Raw genomic sequence first — 14,177 nt, 5'->3', positions numbered from 1 at the left:
CCTAACTTTGTAATATCCATTTTCCACTTGAACAGACCCTTTAGCATCACACAACTAATCTCTTTAGCATTGTGAGTCGGGATTCATCTTCTCTATGATTAACTAATCTCCTTGTCTCGAGATCAAACTCCTCTAACTTTGCGAGGAACAATGAAAGATTAGTTATGTCTCCAACTGTCTAGTAGGCTCTGTTGATCCCTTTGAAGACCGATAAAAGAGGAGAGATGAATTATCATGCATAAAAAAACACAACCCTTCTCGAACTTATAAAGAAACACTTGCATAAATTATAAAAGTAATAAATTGAAAAGAAGAGACAAAGGAGTTTACTTGGTTACAACCAAGAAGATTATTAATCCAAGGAATGAAAGACACACTAAAGATCTCCTTCATACGGAGAAGCCTCTTACAGTAATGACGTACAGAAAATAGAAGTTAAACTAAACAAGAGGAGCGCACAAATGTTGAATATGCAATTGCTTGTTGTATTTTAGCTTCTTGGACCAAGGCTATATATATAGCCTTGGTCGGGGCGCCTGCAAGGGTTCCAGGCGCCTGGGAGGGGATAAAATTTTATCCCTTTTCGCATAGATCGTGTTTGACCACGATTTGGATAAAATCCAGGTCTGGGCGCCCCGGACTGGTTCCGGGCACCCGGACCAAGAAAGTCAATGTTAATGTAACGACCCGACACCTCGACCCCTTGGGCGGCCCAACTAGCGACCCCTTATGTCGTCGACCGACGACTCTCGGTCGTGCCATTACTCACTAGGTCTTCCCACTCATGGCAGTGGATTTTTGCCTTCCCCAGGATTCGAACTCTAGACCTCCAGGATAAGTACTAGAGTTTATGAATCCTGGTAGTCAAGTGAGCGCTCACTTGGCTACCAAGATTCATAAACTCTAGTACTTAACCTGGAGGTCTAGAGTTCGAATCCTGGGGAAGGCAAAAATCCACTGGCCAAGGGTGGGAAGACCTAGTGAGTAACGACACGGCCGAGGGTCGTCGGACGACGACATAAGGGGTCGCCAGTTGAGTCGTCAGTTGGGCTACCAATTGGGCCGCCCAAGGGGCCGAGGGGCCGGGTCGTTACAGTTAACTTTTTTAGTCCAAGCCCTCTACTCCGGTTCAGCTCGTCTCAATCCGGGTCTTCCGCTCTGCTCCGCTTGCTTGGGTGATATCGGCCATTCGGAATAGGGTTCACCCGAACCCAAGTTTCAACCTTCTCCTCGAGCAACCTTCCTCCCCAGTTTCTCGTCCCTCGAACATCGCGTATGTTCTTCTCGTACACCGGTGTACTCTTCCGCGGTACCTCATCCCTCGGACGCACCGAGCCCGTTGGCTCTCTCCCCGTGTCGTCCTTCTCGCTAGTCGCATTTTTCGCTCGACTTCCTGTGCTCCTAAGCTCCTGCACACTTAGATACAAGGGTTAAACCAAACAGGACATAACTTAACCTATTTGATCACATCAAAACAACCTTAGGGTTCCAACAATCTCCCCCTTTTTGATGTGAGCAACCCAAGTTAAGTTAGGATAAACAAATGCAAGAAAAAAATGCAATGTAAAGACAATTAATTTTGAAAATAAGTGCAAACAAATTTTTCAGTTATACCTCCCCCTAGACTTAATATATTCTTCTCCACCTTTGATCACATAAAAAATTGGGATTTCTTAATAAGTCTAAGGTTATTTTAAAAAAATTTATAATAAATTAGAAAATTTTAAGTGTTAAAAAAAGTTCTAAGTGAGAAAATTTTAGGCAGAAAAATTTCTAAGTAACATAATTTCTAAGTAAGAAAATTTTTAATTTTCTAAGTTAAAAATAAAATTTTTGTGCAACAGAATAAATAACTTAAAAAATATTTTAACAGAAATAATTTAAATATTGAATTTTTCTAAGTGAAATTTTTAGAAGAAATTTTAATAAGTGTTAAACCATTGACAAATATTGAAAGCAATTAACTATTTTATGCTTATCAGTTTGTCAATTAAATATTTAATTCAGAAATTGGCTTCCAGGCTATGGCGAGACATTAGGCCTTCTTGGTTATTGGATCATCAACCACTTCTAGATAAAGTCTTTTAATGAATTCAAATATTCAATTTTTCTACCTGAAAGCCCTTGGTCTAATTTCTTTTTCAATTTAAACAAGTTTTTGGAACCCAATATAGGTTCCTTCCTACAGGGTTAATCAGGTATTTTCTAGGTATATAAGCTTTTGATATTTTTATGATTCGTCTTTTGTAAAACTTATAGTACCAGTTTAATCCTTTGTAGTTTCTAAAGGCAGAAGTATTTGAACAAGCAGAATTTTTCAAATTTTCTATTTCTTTTTTTAATTTATTATTTTCAAGTCTTATTTTATCAAAATTTTCTATCAGACATGATTTTGCTAAAATTCTCTTTATTTCTAAATTTTTATTTTTTTAATTTATTATTTTTTACTTTTTAATTTGTACATAGATTTTGTCATAGACTTAATATCATAATAAAATTGATCAGGAGGTAAGAGGCATACCTCACTTACCATATCAGATTTGAAGCCTGACTCTCCGATCCCCTTGCTTCGTTGCATTCATCTGAAGTCGCTCCCCCTTCATCGATGCTAGCTTCTGATGTACTTTGCGCTTCATAACTCGCCATCAGTGCTAGTCCGGCATATTCTTGTATTTCGGACTCAGATGATGAACTGTCGTCCCAAGTAGCTTTCAGATTCTTTGCTTCTTGGGTATATTAACTTTATCCTTCTTGAGTTCTAGGCAATCCTCTTTTAAGTGTCCTTCCTCTTGACACTGGTAGCAACGAACCCTTCTTCTATTTCTTGGATTTTTCTTATTATGCATTTTTTTAAATTTATTAGATCTAAAGAATTTTTTGAAATTCCTTACCATATAAGCTTCTTGATCTTCTTTTGAGTCTGATTCGGGTTCATCCTTCTTGGTTGCATTTAGCTCCATAATCTGACTTAAATCTTTTGATGTCCCTGCACATCTGGTTCATGTAATTCAAGAGTAGAAAAGAGTTCCTCTAGGGTACTTACCTCCAGGTCCTTTGAGATGTAGTAAGCGTTGATTATTGAGGTCCATTCTAGAGTCCTGAGAGAGGCATTGAGTGCGTAGTGTATCGTGTCCCGGTTGGTTACCGTTTCTCTGAGGTTTTCGAGTCTGGTGATTAGTTCTTTTTACCTTTGGGTGTAGATCGGCTACCTTCTCACCTTTTTTCCAGACGGATATTTATCAGTTTGTTCTGAAGTATATCTCTCCTTGCAAGTTTGGCTTCGAATGTGCCTTCATGGAGTTCCAAGAATTTTTCCCAGAGTTCTGTGGCCGACGAGTAGCTTCCGATGCAGTTGACTTCTTGAGGCGGCAACACGCTCAACAAGTGATATTCTGCCCGGTTATTGGCTACAGAATCATTTTGTTCTTTATGTTGGGGTTGCAAGGTTACAAACATAGTCCCATATTGAAAACACATGGGAAAGATCATGGGTTTATAAGAGAAAAGATATCTTCATTGGCATGAGGCCTTTTGGGGAGAGCCTAAGAGCAAAACCATGAGGACTTAGGCCCAAAGTGGACAATATCATGTAATTATGGAGATATCTAAATTCTTTTCGATCTTATAATTGGTATTAGAGCCCGGACTGCCAAAAGGTTTAACCGCCGACTGTGCACAAGAGCTATGGTCTGATTGAGCCATGTGGGTACAATATTGACCTCGAACAAAGAAAGTGGGGGCTCCTATGTTCGGATCAAGATGACCAGACACCAGGCAGGAAGTTCTAGTTGTGACTAGGCAATGAAGTCCTAGTAGGTCGGGTGGATCGAGGGACAGGAAGACCTGGTGGGTCGAGGATCAGACGTGGGAAGCCTATGATCCTTTGTTTGAGGGGGGATTGTTGGGATTGCAAGGTTACAAACATAGTCCCATATTGAAAACACATGGGAAAGATCATGGGTTTATAAGAGAAAAGATATCTCCATTGGCATGAGGCCTTTTGGGGAGAGCCCAAGAGCAAAACCATGAGGGCTTAGGCCCAAAGTGGACAATATCATGCAATTGTGGAGATATCTAAATTCTTTTCGATCCTACACTTTCTTCGTCCAAAGACTTTCTTCTTTTTCCTTTCCATTTTGATTCGTAGGAGCTACAAAATCATATTTTATTATTAAACGAATTTCAAAGTCTGTTTTCAGAAATACCTCCATACGACGTTTCTAGTGTGCGAAGTCCCCCTTGAATTTTGGTGGAACGATGCTTGGTCCGGCCATTGGTTGCTTTGCTTCGGTTAGCGGTTAGTCTTTCTGAGGCGTCCTGGCTCTGATACCACTTGTTGATCCTTTGGAGGTCGGCAAGAAGGGAGGGGTGAATTTCCCTACACAAAAAAAACACAACCCTTCTCGAACTTTTAAAGAAACACTTGCACAAATTATAAAAACAATAAATTGAAAAGAAGAGGCAAAGGAGTTTACTTGGTTACAATCAAGGAATGAAACGCACACTAAAGATCTCCTTCAGGCGGAGAAGCCTCTTACAGCAATGACATACAGAAAATAGAAGCTAAACTAAACAAGAGGAGCGCACAAGTGTTGAATATGCAATTGCTTGTTGTATTTTAGCATCTTGGGCCAAGACTATATTTATAATCTTGGTCGGGGCACCTGGAAGAGTTCCAGGCACGTGGGAGGGTTCCAGACGCCTGGGAGGGGATAAAACTTTATTCCTTTTCGCATAGATCACATTTGACCATGATCTGGATAAAATCCAAGTCCGGGCGCCCGGAAGGGTTCCAGGCGCCCCAAATTGGCATGGGCACCTGGACTGGTTCCGGGCGCCCAGACCAAGAAAGTCAACAGTGTCGACTTTTTTAGTCCGGACCCTCTGCTCTGGTTCAACTCGCCTTGATCCGGGTCTTCTGCTCCGACTCCGCTTGCTTGGGTGATCTCGGCCATCCGGAATAGGGCTCACCCGAACCCAAGTTCTAGCCTCTCCTAGAGCAGTCTTCCTCCCGGGTTTCTCGTCCCTCGAACATCACGTACATTCTTCTCGCCCACCGGTGTACTCTTCCGCGGGACCTCGTCCCTCGAATGCACCGAGCCCGTCGGCTCTCTCCCCGTGCCGTCCTTCTCGCTAACCGCGTCTTCCGCTTGACTTCTTGTGCTCCTAAGCTCCTGCATACTTAGACACAAGAGTTAAACCAAACAGGACCTAACTTAACTTGTTTGATAACATCAAAACAACCTTAGGGTTCCAATAGACTCCTCCTCCTCCACCCCCTTATTAGGTGGAGCAATCGACATTGTGTTATTGGCACAACCAAAACAAATACAAAACCATCAGCTCCAACTCAAAATGAGATTTCAAACCTTAGTTACATCCCCCAAACAACTTTATGAAATAACTTTTAAATTATAATCCGCATAGATTTTAGAACGCACCGAATAAGAACTCTAATAACAGAAAATATAAGGACATGATCTAATTTCAACAATTAGTATAACATAATAAAGTAAAAGCATAAAAGTAACGACAAGAAACTTGATTGAAGAACTATTATCATTGTCTTGTATCGTCGTCCAAGAATTCAATATCCCTGAGGAGGAAGAAAAAGCGGAAGCAATCGAATAGAAGTCTTTCAAGGGATTTAGGATGATGACGCTGTAAATACTCATCAATAGGAAACGAGGGTTCTGTCAATATGCCCTAATCCAACGTGGATTTCTTCCTTATATAGTGATCCTGTCAGAAAGTCGGGGATGTGGCGCTCCCACTGACCGCCTGTAGACTCCGCTCGGACTTACAGCACAAACTACATCAGTGCCAAGCCAGGGAAGAGGTCCCCGACGTTGGCCCTCAGACACTCAAGTCAGTCATCGGCGATAAAGTAGAAAGCGGAGCAACAAGAACCCTGTAGCACAAACAGTGAATCTCGCATATCTTCGCTGATGCTTGGACCCCCCCTTTATATAAAGCTCCGGTAGCACGCGTGCATGCTTCCCAAGGCGGGCATGCTTCTCAAAGTTTTCCCTAAAAAGACTCTTCAGTAAAGTGTCCCTGACATAGTACCTTAACAGACCAAGCATATCTCTAAAGTGACAGTGGAAGCTTCCACCGTACGATCTTCTGGTTGTCCATGCCCGATGTCGGTGGCACCAACTCCCAAAAGGATGTCAATGGATATCAGTGTACTGTACTGCCAAGCCGAGTGGGATGGCCGCTCGACAGGAGCTTCGTCGCTCTGGTGTCCCGTCCGGTCGGCCAAAACTTTGATATTCCCATGTGTGTCCACTCGACCGACGTTCCACTCTACCACTGCCAAGACCTGCTGCCAGGCCGAGCGAGGTAGTCGCTCGGATGAAGTTCCATCTGCCAATGTCGAATCCTGGTGCCCTGCCGAACGGGGAAGCTGTTCGGGTGGCTTCTGCACATTTTCTTCAGTGAGCGTCGGTCGTTTGACTTTTCCCTATGTCGAAGGCGGCGGTGGATCGGGGCCTTCTCCCCCGGTCGGGGCATGTTTATCCCAACCGGTCGATGATATCTAAGCATTGACCGTCTTGATTTGGACCTCCACCGTGGCCACAGGGTGGGGCCCTTCATCATCACTGCATCACAAGTCTCCCCCTCAAGTCTAGTTAAAGGAGGTTGTAAGACCGATTGACTGGACAATTATCTGAGCAGATTTCCTCCTGATCGGCCTTCGTCCTCCACTTGGCTTCAGATTGGGATGCGAACGCTTCTTGCCGATCGGCTTATTGAAGCTTGTCGTTCGATCGTAGGTATACTCCCTCAATCCGATCGGCACGACGAAGGTTTGAACTTGTGAAATCTTTTCTTGGCTTGTCTTTGGCGAACGCGAGCCAGGCTTACATCACCTAGATTTCTAAGAAATCGTGCAAATCTCTTCACATTAAGGCCGAGCGAGCCCCCATGCCTTCATTAAATGCCGACCTCTGGTGATGCGCCACGTGTCTCGCTCACTATCGCCGCACACCTGATGTGACAGTCGTATATCCGCTGTAATGTGTCGTTTGGTGGTTCAAATTCAATGGTTAGATCTTGGCCTCGGTTTACATGACTTAGATCGGACGGCTCCGGTCAGCCAACCCCCAGGCTTATAAGCCCGTGCGCGTCGCCGCCTTTTCACACTTCTTTGAGTTCTTCGGTGACGTTCCTGTGCTCCGGCGACGCTCCTCTTCCCCTGCTCCTTCAGCAACCCCTTTCTAGTAAGCTTTCTTCCCATCTCCCCTTGTTTTCTCATCTTCCGGCGTCTGTTCTTCCTCATCCTCAAATTTTTCGGCGTCTTAGTGTTCCGGTGACAATTTCGCCAGTAGGTTTTCTTTCCTTCGCATCTCCACCTTTCTTTGTTTTGCAATGGCAAGTTCCTCGCAATCTCCCGCTAGCATTCCGAGGCCTTGGTACACCTCTACCGAGTCCCGGTTCGACATCGACGACGCTAAGAATCTGAAAGCCGCTTTTGAGCTTCCTCCCGAATATGAAGTTCTTCTTCCATCTCCCTCCAATTAGCCAAATTCTCCACCGTCCGGCTGTATTTGCTTCTTTAGGGACCATTTTACCGCCGATCTACGGTTTCCCCTCCACCCCTTTTTTTCCTCCGTGTGTAAATATTTTCGAGTCTCCCTTCATCAACTAATGTCAAACTCCTTTCGGCCGCTGTACGGGGTGGTGGTTTCTTTTTCGCCTGCACGACATTCCCCTTACTCCCTTGCTCTTCCATTACTTTTATTATCCTAAATCTTTCGAGCTGGGGACTTTTCTTTTCCAAACCCAAGTGAGCTTGGTTTTCTTTGATAAAATGCCAACTTCCAACAAACACTGGAAGAAGTATTTCTTTTTCGTACGCTTTCTCGAGCGGCTGGACTTTCCAACCTCCTGGCAGCTCGACGTGGCAGCTCAACCTCCATTAAAGATGTACAAGAGTCAGTCGAACTATCTCAACGCTGCTTCCATACTGGCCGGTCAGAAGTATGACATCCACAAATTACTGTTGGAGGGTGTCCTCTACATCTTCGTGTTAGAGTGTATACTAAAAGCCTAGCTTTTGTAAACATTTATTTTTGAAATAAAAGAATCACATTGGTCAAATGTCTACATTTATTTGTTAAGTGTAGTTGTTCAATTAATTTATATTATAGATAACATGGTGTGTGGTGTCACCCACAGAAGATCATCACTACAAAAATACTGCCATTTAGGGACAAATTTTGCAATAAATTTTAGAAAAAAATTCGTTGGAAATTGGATTTGGGACGAAAATTGCGACAAAAAAAATTCGTTGCAAATATGTCGTCGCAAAAATTTGCGACGAAAAAATATAATTTCGTTGGAAATTTTGCAACGAAATCGAAATTCGTTGCAAAATTCATTGGAAATTTTGCAACAAAATCAAAATTCGTTCCAAATTTCGTTGAAAATTTTGCAACAAAAATCAATTTTTGTTGGAAATGTCAGCAGAAAATATCTCCGACGAACCCTAAATTTGTTGCAAATTAGCAACGAAAAAACGTATTCGTTGCAAACAGATTTGCGACGAATATCTATTTGTTGGAAAAGTTACAAAATACAAGATTTCCAACGAAAATATAGATTCGTTGGAAATTTCCAACGAAAATATATTTTCGTTGGATATTTCCAACGAATCCGCATTTTCGTTGGAAATTTCCAACGAATCTATATTTTCGTTGGAGATTTCCAACGAAATTCATATTCGTTGGAAATGCCCAACGAATTTATATTTTGTTAGAAATTTCCAACGAAATTCATATTCGTTGGAAACTTCCAACAAATCTATAACTTCGTCGGGAATATCCAACGAAGTTGTATTTTTGTTGGAAATTTCCAACGATTCTATATTTTCGTTGGAAGTTTCCAACGAAAATATAGAATCGTTGGAAATTTCCAACGAAAATATATTTTTTTGTTATAGTATTCTGATAAATATGATATTTCCAACGAATCCAATTTCGTTGCAAAATTCGTCCCAAATTTAAAAAAAATATCCAGACCCATCTGATTTCAATATTTTTTCCTATTAAAATTTTTTTCAAACAGATTTAACATATATATAATACACCACTAAACACAATAACACAAATATAAACAAAAAATCAACCAACATATTAATGTACAACAAAATAAATACAAACATCAATAATATAAACTCAAACACATACATCATTAAAACATGTTCCATATACAACCAAAACTAAGAGCATAAAACTAACAATACAACATAAAAAAGTTACAAGAAAACTAACAATACAACACACATCATCATCCAACAATACAAACTACAACAACATACAACTACAACTAACACTCTAAACCAAACACTATAATAAAGTTACAAGAAACATGTCATAGTATCCAAATTCCAATGTCATACAAAAACATGAAAAAGGTAGAGTAGAAGATAATCTTATGGAGATCCTTCTCAATCCAAATCCTTCTTCTACCTACATCAAAAGATAAACAAACAAAAAGAAAATCTTATATTATAAACCAACACAAAAATAAATAGGTAAAAACTTACATATTTTTACGTCAATGCTATCATCATCTTCACCTACCAACTTCTTTCATTCTGCATGTTGCCTATTTCAAATATATTATAGTAAGAAAAACTCTTAGAACATAAATACTAATGGTCATTATTACTTAGTTCACGTACAACTGCAAATAACATATAATAGAAAAAAAATAAAAACATGTAAATATCATGTGTAAATAAATATAACTAACAAAGGTAAATAAAACCGAATGTCTCTCCCAGCCACGTCAAATCCAAACCTGCACATACAATAATATCAAAATTACAATAAAATAAAAAGGTCTACAAATTATCAAATATAATCTTGGGCTCAGCGGTAAAGAACTGACCCCCGGACAGCTGTGCCGCTGTAAGGCACAGACACCCCACGGCCAACCAAGGACAATGACCCTCTGATTTACAAACAGAGGTCATCCAATGCTGGCCGTGGCCAGCCTACGCTGCCAGCGGCCAGCATCAGTCACCAGTGGCCAGCCGACGCCGCCAGCGGGATAACATGCACACAAACAGCAGCTATTTGAGGCCACCAGCAGCCATCCTGTGCTGACAGTGGCCAGGTGAGGCTGCTAGTGGCCAACCTCGGTGCCAGTGGTCAACCTCATCGCCGGCAAGAGGGTCAGGCGGCGGCGCTAGGGCCAGGCGCCGCCGTGAGCGCGAGAAACAAGGCCCAGACGCGAGCGTACGGCCAGACGACGGCGCTAGGACCAGGCGCCACCGTGAGCGCGAGAAACAAGGCCCAGACGCGAGCGTGCGGCCAGGCGCAACCGCTCGCGGCCAGCCACTGCCGCTCGCGGCCAGGCGCGGACGCGAGCGGCCAGGCGAGGCCGCTCGCTGCCAGGCGAGGCCGCTCGCGGCCAGGCGCGGATGCGAGCAGCCAGGCGCGGCCGCTCGCGGCCAGGCGCTGCCGCTCGCGGCCAGGCGCGGCCGCTCGCGGCCAGGCGACGCTGTCTCGCATGAAACTCGCGCAGAAATCGCGCGGACATGAGATCGAGGGAGGTGGCTTACCTGCGAGAGATGGGCGGAGAAATCGCGCAGCCGCCGTCACGCACGAAGAGAGGAAAAAAATTAGGTCAAGGAGGAGGAGAAAAGAACGGGCCGGGTTTAGATAATATTTGGGTTCTTCCAAATAATTTCCAACAACTCTAAAATTTGTTGGAAATTTCCAACGAATTCTATTCGTTGGAAAATTTATAGTTTCTTAAAATTATGGTTGGCCTATCTAGAGACCTCCGAATTGGATGAAACTGGTTCCTGTGTGCTCCTCTATTTATCCTGACTTCATATATGCCCTCAAATATATTTTTTACTTCATATATTTTTTTATTTTATTTTTTCAATCCCCAATGTGTTGAAAAAATTAAATTCAAGTTTAAAAATTCACAAATCAAAATAAATTATCTCCGTAATTATTTTTAATTCATGGATATAATCATGAGAACCTTACGCATGCCAACAAACTGATTTCCTCTAGTTCTGAGCACTCAAACATTATTTTTTAAATCTACCAAGTTAAACTAAACTCCAATTTGATTTAAAACTCTAACTCTTTCATGCTCAAATTCAAATTCATCCAATTGACCTTGATGTTAAAAATTCATCTAATTTCAAAAAAAATATTTGAGATCATCTATAGAATCATGAGACCAAGTGGAGCACACAGGAACTTGTTTCATCCGATTCCGAGGTCTCTAGGTCGGTCAAACGGGTTTTTAAGCTATACCATACTTTGCAACGAATTTATAATTCGTTGGAGATTTACAACGAATTGGCAGATTCGTTGGAAATGTTTCCAACGAATCTGCCAGTTCATTGGAAATCTCCAACGAATTACAGATTTGTTGGAAACCCTACATTTTCTTAAATCCACGGTTGACCGACCTAGAGACCTCTGAATTGGATAAAACCAGTTCCTGTGTGCTCCTCTATTTGTCCTGACTTCATATATGTCCTCAAATATTTTTTTTATTTCATATATTTTTTCCTTTATTTTTTTAATCCCCAATGTGTTAGAAAATATAAACTCAAGTTTAAAAATTCACAAATCAACATAAATTAGCTCCGTAATTATTTTTAATTCATGGAAATAATCACGAGAACCTTACGAACGCCACCAAACTGATTTCCCCTCGTTCTGATCAATCGAATATTATTTTTTAAATCTAGCAAGTTCAACTATACTCCAATTTGATTTAAAACTCTAACACTTTCAAACTCAAATTCAATTTCATCCAATTGACCTAGATGTTAAAAATTCATCTAATTTCAAAAAAAATATTTGAGCTCATCTATAGAATCATGAGACCAAGAGGAGCACACAGGAACTTGTTTCATCCGATTCCGAGGTCTCTAGGTCGGTCAAACGGATTTTTAAGCTATACCATACTTTGCAACGAATTTATAATTCGTTGGAGATTTCCAACGAATTGGCAGATTCGTTGAAAATGTTTCCAACGAATCTGACAGTTCGTTGGAAATCTCCAACGAATTACAGATTCGTTGGAAACTCTACATTTTCTTAAATCCACGGTTGACCGACTTAGAGACCTCCGAATTGGATGAAACCAGTTCCTATGTGCTCCTCTATTTGTCCTGACTTCATATATGTCCTCAAATATTTTTTTTTATTTCATATATTTTTTTCCTTTATTTTTTTAATCCCCAATGTGTTAGAAAATATAAACTCAAGTTTAAAAATTCACAAATCAACATAAATTAGCTCCGTAATTATTTTTAATTCATGGATATAATCACGAGAACCTTACGAACACCACCAAAATGATTTCCCCTCGTTCTGAGCACTCGAACATCATTTTTTAAATCTAGCAAGTTCAACTATACTCCAATTTGATTTAAAACTCTAACACTTTCAAGCTCAAATTCAATTTCATCCAATTGACGTAGATGTTAAAAATTCATCTAGTTTCAAAAAAAAAATATTTGAGCTCATCTATAGAATCATGAGACCAAGAGGAGCACCCAGGAACTTGTTTCATCCGATTCCGAGGTCTCTAGGTCGGTCAAATGGGTTTTTAAGCCATACCATACTTTGCAACGAATTTATAATTCGTTGGAGATTTCCAACGAATTGGCAGATTCGTTGGAAACCCTACATTTTCTTAAATCCACGGTTGACCGACCTAGAGACCTCCGAATTAGATGAAACCAGTTCCTGTGTGCTCCTCTATTTGTCCTGACTTCATATATGTCCTCAAATATATTTTTTTATTTCATATATTTTTTTCCTTTATTTTTTTAATCCCCAATGTGTTAGTAAATATAAACTCAAGTTTAAAAATTCACAAATCAACATAAATTAGCTCCGTAATTATTTTTAATTCATGGATATAATCACGAGAACCTTATGAACGCCACCAAACTGATTTCCCCTCGTTCTGAGCACTCGAACATTATTTTTTAAATCTAGCAAGTTCAACTATACTCCAATTTGATTTAAAACTCTAACACTTTCAAGCTCAAATTCAATTTCATCCAATTGACCTAGATGTTAAAAATTCATCTAATTTCAAAAAAAATATTTAAGCTCATCTATAGAATCATGAGACCAGGAGGAGCACACAGGAAAAGTCCAAGTATGGAGACTTGGCACGGAGAAGTCCAAGTATGGGAACTTGACATGGGAAGTCGGAGATGACTCGGTAGCTCGTTCTCCGGACTGTGGTCAGAGAGGGCTCGGTAGCTCGTTCTCTGGACCGGATGTGGAAAGTCCTGGTGAGTGGAGCCAGGTAGTTTGGAAGTCCTGGTGAGTGAAGCCAGGCAGATTGGAAATCCTGGTGAGTGAAGCCGGGTAAAAACCCTAGTAAGTGAAGCTAGGTGAAAGTCCTGGTGAGTGAAGCCGGGCAAGGGAAAATCCAGATGGATCAAGGGTGATCGGACATCTGGTGTTGGGAAGTCCAAGAAGATCAAGGGAGTGATCGGATACTTGGCACGAAGAGGAAAGCCCAAGTGGGTCAAAGGGATTGACCGAACACTTGGTGGAGAATTCTAGCAGGTCAAGGGAGTGACCAGATGCTAGGAATGATGAACCAACAGGTCAAGGTTGACCGGATGTTGGTGTAGAAGCCTGAGGTTTAGGGCTGGGGAGTTTGGATCGATCTGGGGACCGATCCAGTGATACACTGGATAGCCTGATCGGTCACCAGACCGATCAGTAACCATCCAGTAGCCTACTGTAGGTTATCTGATCGGTCTGGAGACCGATCAGACAACGATCAGGAGGCGCAAAGAAGTTCGGGAGAAGAGAAGCCTGATCGGTCTACGGACCGATCAGGAGGTTCCCTGATCGGTCCATGGACCGATCAGAGACGGAACAGAAGCGAAGGCTAGGGAATGGATCGGTCTGTGGACCGATCCACATGGAGCCTGATCGGTCCACAGACCGATCCAGGCACTAGCCGTTGCGACGCAACGGCTAGATTTCTTCTGTGTTTCTTCGCAGGTTATAAAAGGAGGGCTGCTGCTGCGAGCCTCCTTCCTTAGTTCTTCTTATTCTTCCTTGGATTGAAGCTTCTGCTTCTGTGCTCTGAGGTTCTGAGCTTTGTTGAGCTCGCTTCCGAAGCTTCGCGTGAGCTTCCAGTCGTCGATCAGC

This window comes from Zingiber officinale, chromosome 5B (genome assembly GCF_018446385.1).
Source record: "Zingiber officinale cultivar Zhangliang chromosome 5B, Zo_v1.1, whole genome shotgun sequence".
Lineage (NCBI taxonomy): Eukaryota > Viridiplantae > Streptophyta > Magnoliopsida > Zingiberales > Zingiberaceae > Zingiber > Zingiber officinale.
Note: the sequence above shows the minus strand (reverse complement) of the source record.